A 12,146-nucleotide genomic window follows, 5' to 3' on the forward strand; every position below is an offset into this window, starting at 1 on the left:
ATGTGTTTCCTCTACTGAACTGTATTTTTTTTGAGTCACTTTTTGTTTATTGTGGTTTCTCTAAAGTCTGTCCATACCCTTGGCTTGCAGTAGGGGCTCACTAGGTGTTTTCTGAATGGGATTGAGTACTGATAAAAGTACACAAGGGCCAATTGCTTTAAGAGAATCTTGGAGGACTGCTTTAAATGAAAATCTTTAGCAAAATCAAGGGGAGCCAATGCAGTAGAGTGGTTGACAGCTTGCTGATCTTCCTGAAAAATCTTTTTTCTCCACCTGCCCAAAGACCTAAAATGACTTTATTTATTTATTTTTGTCATCATTAACAAATCTGCAAATTAAGTGGTGTCCAGTGTGATATTATTTTAATCATTCTACCACATGACTCACAGAGGCAGTGATTTTTAATGAAGTAGCAAGATTTTTTTTAAAAAGGGAACAATGAAAATAATAATAATGATATTGAAAACTATATCAGCTAACATTTATTAGTTCTATATCCTTTATATATTTTTATTTCATTTACTTATCAGCTCTGTGGAGTAGGAAAAATTATTATTCTGATACAGATGAAAAGTGAAGGTTTACAGTTTAATTTACTTGCCCAAGTTCACATAGCTTGTAAGATGTAGTGATTGCAGTTATATGACTATTCTTATAATGACTATTATAGTCAATTAATCAATGATGCTTTTAACTGTTGACATTCATTCAAATAACTTTCTTAAGGGATGAATTTAAAATTCTTACCTAGATATGTTACATTCCTTTCTGGAAAGCTATTGCTCAGACTTGAATTTATCCTCCAATCTGAACATTCAGATAATGATGCAATAAAATCTCTTATGGGATACTCATCAAGATTGTTATATGCTAAGAGAGGGAATAAGATATATTTTCATACTTTTGACTTTTATAAAGTGCTTTCCTCCTTGTTGCTGCATAGAAAAACTCTAAAATTGCATCATATGAGCAGGGTAATCTGCAATTATTTACAGAGGCATCCCATAATATCTCATGTTATCACTTTTGTGGAAAGACAGAATAGGAAGACACCCAAGCTTTCATGAATATTTTAAAACCCATACTCACTGCAGGAGGGAGAAAAGTAAGTTTAGATAATTGCAAATTCATTTCAGTCAGTTGTATTCCAAGTAAATGTTCTGTCCCAACATGGCTTCCATCCTATCTTTTGAAATGGCAGAAGCTAAAGCTTTTTGTTGCTCAAAGTGCTAGTTTTGTTCCCATGTGAGAAGGGAGAGAAGCAAAGAAAACAGGGCTTAGTATCTGCCACAGTCACCCATGTTCTCAGCTCCAGGAGAGAGGGGACCTTTGGGGAAATTATTTGGCATTTATAGCCAAGTGGTTCCCAAGGCAGCTGCTGAATGGAGCTGAGTATTTTGTTAAATGATTTTCCTCTCTGACCTTTATTACTAATGAATCTCCCTCAAGAAGTATTTAAAGAGTAAAAAGAAAGGCTGTTTTTATTAATCTTTTTTCTCTTTGCCCACAGAACCCAAGGAAATGGTGTTACCTGGCAAGCAATCTGCTGTCTTTTATGAAAAATCAGATAAAGGTAATGCTTATTTTGAATTGATAAATTTTTTAGTCTTTTTAACTTTGATGCATTAAAATAATTGGCTTTCTTTGATTACTGGTTTCAGCTATTGAATAAACCTTCAAAAAATTAAATCATCACCTGAAAAGTATAGGAAATAATTTATGATGATCACCGTATTTGTGAAGTGAATAAATTTTAAAGTATATATTAGCTTATCAAAACATTATAGATAATGGTTAATTTTGTGACATTTTTCTTTCATTTATGTTAATATGTGAATAGGATCTTGACTAGAAGATTGCATTCTCTTTGGAAATAGCTCCAATTAGTGTATCATGTTTACAAATGGTAGACAATAAGAGAATTAGATTATTTATCAGGTTACGGTGATGAGATTTTCCTTTTATTTAAACGTTAGTGAGATGGCTTTACATATTTTTTGAATCTGCAAAAATGTGGGTACAAATTCCTAGAAAATTTCATCAGGTTTTTAAAAAAAGGTACCCTTGCGCAAAACATATTTTCTTTGGAAGATTGAATTATATCATACAGTTGCTGAATAGCATGCCTGATTATGTTTAACAGATTGCCTATTTAGTTGTTAAATTTTTCAAATTACTGTGTGATTTATTTACATATGTTGGACTAAGAATATGAATGCTCATGCAAATATTCTAATGACATGTACATGTAAACAAGTGTGAGTATAGACACAGATATACAATGCGTATATGTTTCATGAATAGAGCTGCTATCTCAAAGTAGTTTTTTTCTAGAAATGCTTCTGAAAGGTTGGAATTGTGATGGGGAACTAGACCCATCTCTCAATACTATCTACTCATTTATCTGTGAGGATAGGATGTCACTGTATGTATATGAAAACAAATAATAGAATGATTGAAATGTATATTAGGCTGCATGCTAATTGGAACTAACTGGGTTTTATTTTTGACAACTCTTTGAATTCCTAAACAAATGAGTGCTGAAACAAAGGTAGCATTTAAATTTAATGGACCTTGGCAGAAAACTTATTTCCGAACTTTAATTTGCAGTTGAACAAAAATAGGTTGGATTGAAAATTGGGGTGTTTCTACTTATTTTTGGCTTTCAGTTGATTCTTCAAAGGAAGTAAAAACCCTTTAAGGAAGCAACTTTTCTCCCCTAAAGGGGACTTTGAATTGTAGGCACTCTTTTCAAATTTTATCTATATTAAACTGTTAATTCAAACTATAAAATATCTAAAAATGGTTAATGTCATCAGTTGAGAGTTGCCTTAATAGAGCTATTAACTGTGACTCCCCAAAGACAGACATAATGAGAACTGCCTCAACAATATGTGGAAGATGGTGAAGCTGAGCTATATGATATATAGGCGTAAGGGGCTAGGGGTATAAGTTGTAGAAAAATGCTTGTTTAGGGGAAATTGATGGATAATACAGTAAAGAGAGAAAAAGAAACACACTAAATGAGATGAAGTCAATGAAGAAGTTCCAGGATCTATGATCTTTAGAATGAAAATAAAGGATGAAAGGAACACAGACTTTCCAGGAGGCGTTCTTGTGATGTTTTTCTTTCCTCAGAGCTCTGTATATGCTAATATTCCATTTTATTAGCCTTTTTGTTTTATTTAAGAGATGGACAAACTCATTTTGAACTGAAAGTAGTAAAAAAAAAGAAGTTAGGGTGGAAGGAGAGAGATTTCCATTAACATGGTAGAATTTCCAGAATTATGTATGCAGACTAGCAAAATTTGCTTCTCAAAAGTGAAAATAAAGGAACAGTCCTATATATGGCTAGAGTCCAAGTGCTTTGGTCTGACAAAATTTCCAAAGAGTTTATGCTCTAGCATGTGTGCATTTGTGTTCAGGTTGGGAGTGGGTGTGGATGAGTAACTTGGGTGGGAGAAATGGTGCTCATGTCATTATTTCTCTAAGTTAGACCTTTGGATTCATTGATGTAGGGGTGTTTGCAATCTTATAAAAATAATTCCTGTTAATAAGACAAAGAGTGCTAATTATTGATGCTCTATTATCTCACAATGGGATATGGACATTGAAATTTCAATGTTTAATGTATTGTTGGATTCGATTTGCTAGTCTTATTGAGAGTTTTTGTATACATGTTCATCAGAGATATTGGCTTGTAGTTCTCTTTTTCAGTGGAGTTTTTATCTGGTTTTGGTATCAGGGTAATGCTGGCCTTCTAGAATGCATTTGGAAGTTTTAATGGTGGAAGTTTAAGACATACTAGTGAAGGTGTTATTTTTAGACAAATGGGACCATTCAGCTTTTCTTAGTTGCACATGACAACTAACACTGTCATTTTGAGTAGGATTAACTCTGGCAATGAAGCTCAGAGGCAAGCTGTTGAAATAGCAGACACTTTTGTGTGTGCACATACTTGAAAGTTCTGCATTTGACCCTTTTAAAAGGGGTATTTTAGTCACAATATTATGAATTTTGTCATTCAAAGAGAAATGCTACTTCAACTCGCCAAGTCAAAATATCCTTCTACATACCTCTAGTAAGGTTATGTACAAAAATAAAGATTCCTATTCCGTTCCATTTTTACATATGTTTATATGTCCTAGAAATAGATTGAATGTCATAAAGAAAATTTCATGTCTGTAATTTATTTTCATTATGTAGGGATGTCAAGTTTTATTTCATTGTATTTAACTTTTTTTGTAGAATTTGTAATAAGATGTTAAGGACTCAGCATTTTGGGGGCTTCTAGGTGGCTCAGTTGGTTAAGTGTCTGACTCTTGATTTTGGCTCAGATCATGATCTTGCAGTTGGTGAGATTGAGCCCTGTGGCGGGCTCTGCACTGACTGGGCAGAGCCTACTTAAGATTCTCTCTCTTTCCCTCTCTCTGTGACTCTTCCCACATGAATCCCCCCTCCCTACCAAATAAATAAAGAACATTTTTTAAATAAGATTCAGCACTTTGTTGATGTAATCTAGGTTGAGCTCTAAGCGTAGTATACACACACTTTTAAGAATCGAAAATAAATTATGTCATAAGGCTAATGTATAGTGTTATGTTCAAGAACACTAACAAATGAGTTGTAAATAAATTGTTTAGTGATGTATTTCATTGTGGTTTATTTCAACAGGCTGTAGAAAACATAGATGTAATATATGTTGAGGTTTAAAAGAATGAAAATCTTCTGATATTTTGAGTTTACTACATTACTTATATTTTATATTATTTATCATATACCTATCCTGAAATAACAAATCATCAAAACTTACAGTTTGACTAATAAGTTAATGACCATGAATTTAAACGAGAGTTAGAAATACTTCTATGGCATGTGATAAAAGGTGTGATGCCATTGTCACATTACCTGATTTAGGTTCAATATGTGAAAGACGTATTGCTTTACAGAAATATAACTATTACAACAGGCAAAGTATGCTCCCAAAGAGTACTTAAAGTGCAAGTCACAGAACAGATCACTGAGCATTTTCATACAGAAGTGATTAAAAAGTAATTCTTAAAGAGGATTTGCATGAAAAAGAGCTATCATGAAAATTCTAAAGAATTTTTTGGCTTTTATAGTTTTTGTCATTTGAAAAGTTCTTGTTATTTTTTACTCTTCTTAGGATTAGATTCTGTGGGATACTCCATCTTTTAAGAGCTATTTAAAAACTCCCAAGACTACAAGGCATAGCACTGTCTAGAATCAACTCCTGCAAGTAATATTCAAGTTCTTCCATCAATTCCCTGTCTTTATTTCTTACTTTGTTTCTCTCCTACTCCACTACATACTTTAAACATTATTGTCTTTCTTTATTCTTGAATAAATACTCCACTCTGAATGCCCAATCTTTCTCCCCGTATTCCCAAGCCTACATAACCTTAAAACTTCTCTTTAAGATGCCTTTTGAATTCCTCATAATACTACAACGATATCTCTTCCTTAACCCATATTCTCTTAGTAAAGTCATCTAGATACACAGACATGGGGTTTCTTTTCTTTAATATGATTTTGAAGAAGAAAAAAAAACAATAAAAAAAGAAGATTCTTCTGCCATCCAATGTAACTCCCACTTTTGAGTGAAGTAATGAGCTCCTTGCATTTCCATGGTTTCCACTAAAGGAATGTTTAAAGGCTAAAATATTTCTCTGTACTATGAGGTTTATAATTTAGCTATGTCTTGTATTAATTAGAATTAATTAATTAATTAATTGAGAACCCACTCTCCCTTTATCACATCTTCTCAATGAGAGTGAAATCGAAATTCAAATACATTAATTTGTAAAACAAATCATTTTTGACTATTGAAACACACTCTCTTCACCAACAGAAGATTGCCCAGTTCTATCACCCATTGTTTTTGACACTTTACACATGTCATTGAAGAAAATTCTAACCTGAGCTACTCAACTAAAGCGTTTGTTCCCTAAGAGCAAAATTCTTCCTTTTAAGGACACTACCTACTGCATATCTCACATTAGAACCAGTAGGGAAAAAAAGTTATATTATAATTTGTCACCTCATTCATTTATTTGTTCGTTCATTAAGTCAGTGTTTACCTACTATATTCATAAGTGTTCTAGCTAGAGTGAGGTATGTGCAGAACTTGAGAGTGTCTCTCTTTTTCCACACACACACACACACACACACACACACACACACATGCACACACATATGCGCGCACCTTACATACATACATACATACGTACATACATACATACATAAACTACAAAATAAATCCTTTTACATGTGTATAGAAGCATACTCTATGCTCCTCATCATTTTTCCCAAGTTCCGTTTCTTCTGTGTTCTTCTTTTCACCATCATTCATGTAGATTGTTGGAAGCCATTAAAGCTGCCCCTGAAAGCTATTTTTAAGTTTGCAATAATTGTTGAACCTCATGCCTAGGAAGTATGTGACCATTTTGAATATGTGTGTATGTTTGCGGATATGCAGCCTGAAATAACATATTCCCAGCTCTACAGTAGTCTCTTTAGGGTAGCATCTTGAAAGCACCCAAGTACAAGGTGTGGAGTTGGGGAGGGCTATGGTTATTTGGGAAGTTGAGATGAAATTGTGACTATTGGGGTTGGAACAGGGTCTTTAGGAACTGGGGCTGTCTGGGACTTGGCAATTCCCAGTAGAGGATTAAGGACTTCAAGGGAATTGGTTCTTTTAGGCTTCAGCATATATGTTAGTTCTCATTTCTTTGGATTTACAGTACTAACATTACTTTGGAAGGGGAGCAAATAATTGGAAGCACAGTAGTGTGGGCAGAGGCAAATAATTTATGACATGGGGTGTCCACTAGAGTTTTCAAGTGCATATGTATGTATGTTTGTCCCTTTCTCTCCCTAGTTATATATTTTTAATGAATTTGGCATTTAAAAAATTATGCCACTAGATGTCAGCAGCAACCTCCTAGGGTTCCCGTGGCCTTAACTCATAATGACAACAACAAATTGGTACTTTATTAGAACATCTTATCTGAGAATAATAAGTATCTATTTTGAAAACGTAAGAGGTAGTTTTTTGAGTTATGAGAAGGATTACAAACATCATAAAATATTTTGAAATTATTTTTTAAACTTGTTTCTGTTCACATGTAACAAGTTACTTTTACTTCCAATATTATCTCTACCAATGAGATGACATAAGAACTATGTGTGAAGCTGAGTAATTTGTCAGAAGTTGTACTAGATGCCGATCTCTAAACTTCTGTTTCAGTGCTTTATGATTCATTTATGTCACGATTACATGAGTATTTGTGCTTGGGTTTATTTCATTCTGCTTTTGTGGAAGCATTTTGATGCTCCAGCCCATCAGAAGATTGTGTGGTATTAATTTTTTAGCATCCACATCTGTGTGCTATTTATTTAGCAATGTCTAACCTTTCTTGGATCTGTGCTCTGTTGTTATAAGACACTCAGAACGCTTTGATAGATGCCAAAGAGTATTATAGGTGTTTGCTCACCAGTAGACAAGGAAAACTTAGAAATATGAAAAAAATATGTATTTTCCATGAATTATAATACATATAATTGTTTAGTCCTTAACACAGCAGGTAAAATGACCTCAAATTTTTTTTCCAGAAATTAATAAGAAAATTATAGGGCATGCCTGGGTGGCTCAGTCGGTTAAGCATCTGCCTTTGGCTCGGGTCATGATCTCATGGTGTATGGGTTTGAGCCCTGCATTGGATTCTCTGCTGTCAGTGCAGAGCCCGCTTCAGATCTCTGTCTCCCTCTCTGTCTATCCCTCTCCCACTCTCTCTCAGAAAAGAAATATTAAAAAAAAATTTTTAAAGGAAAATTATAGTATTGGCCAATGTTGGCCATTATTTTATTTTTTTAATTAATTTATTTTTTAAAAGTTTTTAAAGTTTATTTTTGAGACAGAGAAAGAGACAGAGAGAGAGTATGAGCAGGGGAGGGGCAGGGAGAGAGGGAGACACAGAATCTGAAGCAGGCTCCAGGCTCAGAGCTGTCAGCACAGAGCCCGACATGGGGCTGGAACCCATAAACTGTGAGATCATGACCTGAGCTGAAGTTGGTCGCCCAACCGACTGAGCCACCCAGGTGTCCCTGGCCATTATTTTAAATAATGCAATTAATATCTGATCAAATCAGAATCACATTAGCAGAATGATTCAGACTAATCTGTTGGATTTCAGTCATGAATTAGAACTTGGGTGATTAACTATTAGTTGATCAAGTACCAAACAGATTTTTAAATAATCTTGTAAAAGGTAGTATTACTCCCACATTTCTCCCTTGGAAAAGTACTACTTTCAGTGAATTTAAAAATATGTGTCTTAGGAAAAGCTGGAAATGAGAATTATGAAAATATTTCCTTTCCTAAAACCAGCTCTACCAAGGAAGATACTAATGTTAATGTTACACTCTCATCACTTTTAAGAGTTTTAAAAATTGATTTAGCTGGTGTAGTGAGGTAAGGGCTAACTCAACTAGTACATAAACTAAAAAAGTAATTCCTTTCATACTGAAGTTGTTACATTTGAGAATTATTGGTTTGACTTCATCAGATTATCAGTAAATTTCTTATTTTTTTGCATTTCTGTTGTAGAACCACTAGTAAAAGGGACTTACCAACATTTCCCCCCAAGATTGCAGTTGTTATCCTTTAATTATGTTTGTAGGTGGTAAGGCAAACGTTTTAAATCATGCTGCAGTTACTTGACCCATGTACATTCCTCACGTGGAGCAGGTGCAATGAGTAAGTGCAGTTAATAAATGGAAGGCACATTATTAGCCAGATGTTCAGTTAAGATCCTTTCAACATTTGAAGCACATCACTGTCTTGATATACAGCAGTTCATCCTCTGCTTCCAGCACTTAACCTTCTAGAAGAGGTTAGGGGTGAGATGTGACCAGAGCATTTGTCTGAAATCTGTCTCTTTCTTTATCTTTTACAAATATTAAATGACACAGATGTTCAGGAAGTATTTTGAATAGAAATGCTGCCAATGCCAAATAAACTCTAAATAGCTCTCCATCAAGAAATGAACTCCTATTTCCATTTGTACCAGTGCATTTTTCCTCAACATATTCATTTTTCCATCCATTGACATAGATTAAGTTAAAGTATAGAGAGGGTCAGTTTCCCTTCAGGCTGTTCCAGAAATTCAAACACCTCAACCTGAAAATCAAGGGTCATTTTTTCCGATGCTGCATCCCAAACCTTCCCAACCTCATTTCCACCTGATTCTTCACCCAGCTGTTACCTCATAGCCCATGCACAATGATTGACCCACCTGTGTATGATTTACATATTTCTACCTTGATGACTTTTCATTTACCATTAAAGTGTAATAGGGACACTTGTGGGAACGAGATGATCTATATTCAAATTCCCTATTGGTGATTTATTAGCTTATTGCTACTAGACTGAATGCAAGCTATTTAACCCATAGAGTCTCATATTGGTTTCTTCTACAAAACCATGAAAAAATGCTTAAATAATTGAATCAATGCTAATATTAAGATATTACTTTTTAAATGATTTATTCATTTATTTGGGGGTGGAGGAGAAGAGAGAGAGGAGAGAGAGTATTCCAAGCAGGCTCCACACTGTCAGCACAGAACCCGATGTGGGGCTCCATCCCATGAACTGTGAGCTCATGACCTGAACTGAAACCGAGTCATTTGCTCAACCGACTGAACCACCCAGGAACACCTAAGATATTACTTTTGACTCACAATAGCTATTGTCACATAGTAAGTGCTTAATATATATTAAGTACTGTTAATTCTGTTAAATGAATCTGAAAATTCACTTTCATTAGATTTATTCTCAAACTTACTGTCCTTCATGCAGTCATTATTAATCTTACTGATATGTGTTTGCAACTCTACCTGCCACCCTACTTGTGCTTTCATATTTGGTGACCTATGCATCTTATCCTCTTGGTATATTATACTCATAATTAACAGATAAGATAATAATACTTCTCAGAGCCACACCTAGGGATATTGTGAAGGCAAAATTAGAAAATAAAAGTAATGACAAAATTAGTGATAATTACTACTTATTCTGTTTTTGTTATGTGTAAGGAACAGAACTAGATCCTTATTTACATTGAGTTATCACTTAACATACATGTATTTTGTGGACATTGGACAGGGAGGCAGTGATTCACATTAAGACCTACTGAGAAAGGAAATGGCAGAACATCTGAGTACAAAAGTCAAATAGAAATGGAAATATAGAATTGAGTTCACGAGAGAATTTACAAGCTGAAACGAAACTGTGACAGAGTTTTGCTGAAGTTATGTAACTGGATGAGTACTTACCTGAAAGAGCAGACCGAGAAGGGTCGCTATGAGAGAACAGCCTCTTCCCCCACAATACACACAACTCACACAGAAGGGTGAGGCTCAGAGTCATGTGTGTCTCTAGTTTTTGTAAAGGTAAGGTATAATGTTCTCTTGGAGCTAATGTATTTATCTTTTTAAAGTCCACCATTCAAAATAGTATCAGACATAGAATTATTCTGCCTGAAAAACACTAGGAGAGATAAAATTACTCTTGTCCTTATTTTTGGCCTGATCTAAATATTGTTAACAACAGCAATTAATAATATAATGAAAATGTTACTGTCTATTTTGCAAGGAAGAAGTTAGATATTTGATCTAATTGGTGGTGTGATAGCTAGGCATACATCAGATATTAGAAATTTATACAGGATATGTGAAAGGCTTTGCAAATCATCTACTTTTACTGCATTGACAATAAGTGAAGTGTTTCCCATTATATGCTTACTTTTTCTTATAGATTTATTAAAATTATTAAAAATTTAATAGGTCAATATTCTCTCTTTGTTAGAGCACATGAAACATGTGGCAGGTATCTCATTTTTTAAATTTTTTGTTTTTGGAGTTTAGTTTGGGAAACCCTTTTTTTTCTTTAGGAAGCCCACTCATATTCTATGTGGTACTGGCATTTATGGATAATAATAATAGCAAATATTTATTGACTACTTATTTGATGTCAGGCACTGTTCTAAACACAGCTCTAAGATTTAGGGGTTGCTGGCATCATGGTTTCATATTTGTCATAGTAACGCTGTGGAACAAACACACAAGGAGACAAACTCAAGGGCACAGTCTGCAGATTGGGTGGTTTTAGCTGGGTTTGCTCATGTATCTTCAGACAGCTGAAAAGTCAGCTGTGGATTGGTTTTGCTGATCTAGGCTGAGCTGTCTTATGTGTCTTTGAGTTTGGCTGGGAGAACTGGGCTGACTCAGCTTTGCTCTACTGAATCTTTCTACCTTCAACAGTCTAAACTGAGCTTGTTTTTATGGTAGTGTTGGGGATCTGAGAGAAAAAGAGCAGAAATGCCTAAGGGATCTTCAGGCCTATGCTCAATATTAGCACAAAGTTACTTTGATCACATTCTATTGGCCAAAACTAAATCTCAAGGTTAGCCTAGGATCCAGGGAAATAGACTCCATCATTGGATGAAAGAAGCTACAAAATCACATTGCAATTGGTCAGATAGAGGAGAGGGGATAATGGAAGTGAGTTTTGCCATCAATCAATCAGAACCTCCTGTCTACATGTGTGAAAACCCAAATTCAGTGAGATTAAATAATTGCTGGTAGTGTCAACTTGTGAACTTTACCTGGCCTGTAATGGGACTTCATTTTCCAGGACCCAGGATTGGACAACGGCCAGGCATGGTGTCTATAAACAAATTAATCACAGTCCTTCTATGAGACTTGGTGTCCAAGAAAAAATTTCCTGTCAGGATGTTGACTTAGCATTGCCAGTAATCTTTCATTCTTCCATTTGTAGAAGTTGCTGGGGCAGTTGAAAAGAGAGAGAGAAAAGAGACAAGAGAGAAACACAGAATGATTAGTATGCATGAGAAAGATGAATTGTATCATTTGAGCCACTGGATAGAGATACACTTGAGACTTTAAGCTTAACAGTTTGTTAAAATAATAAATTTCTTTTTTTTGTTAGTCTAGTTTGACTAAGGCTTCTATTACTTGAAGCCTAAACTATTTAACTAAAGTGTAAAATAGTTAAGCAAAACAGTATTTTGCAAAAAATGGCTACAGCAATGTATCTAGTCTCA

The 12,146-nt window shown here is 34.7% G+C and overlaps 1 protein-coding gene across 6 annotated transcripts in view; it reads left to right on the forward strand.

The window, feature by feature from the left end:
* INPP4B (inositol polyphosphate-4-phosphatase type II B) overlaps nucleotides 1–12,146 on the forward strand; it is a 761,046-nt gene that overhangs the window by 126,157 nt on the left and 622,743 nt on the right. For all 6 annotated transcript variants that reach the window (XM_027066653.2, XM_027066662.2, XM_053216924.1 and 3 more), the window contains exon 2: nucleotides 1,511–1,573. The gene's annotated coding sequence lies outside the window, so the exon portion shown is untranslated. The remainder of the gene's footprint in view (nucleotides 1–1,510; nucleotides 1,574–12,146) is intronic.

Source organism: Acinonyx jubatus, chromosome B1 (genome assembly GCF_027475565.1).
Source record: "Acinonyx jubatus isolate Ajub_Pintada_27869175 chromosome B1, VMU_Ajub_asm_v1.0, whole genome shotgun sequence".
In the NCBI taxonomy this organism is placed as follows: Eukaryota; Metazoa; Chordata; class Mammalia; order Carnivora; family Felidae; genus Acinonyx; species Acinonyx jubatus.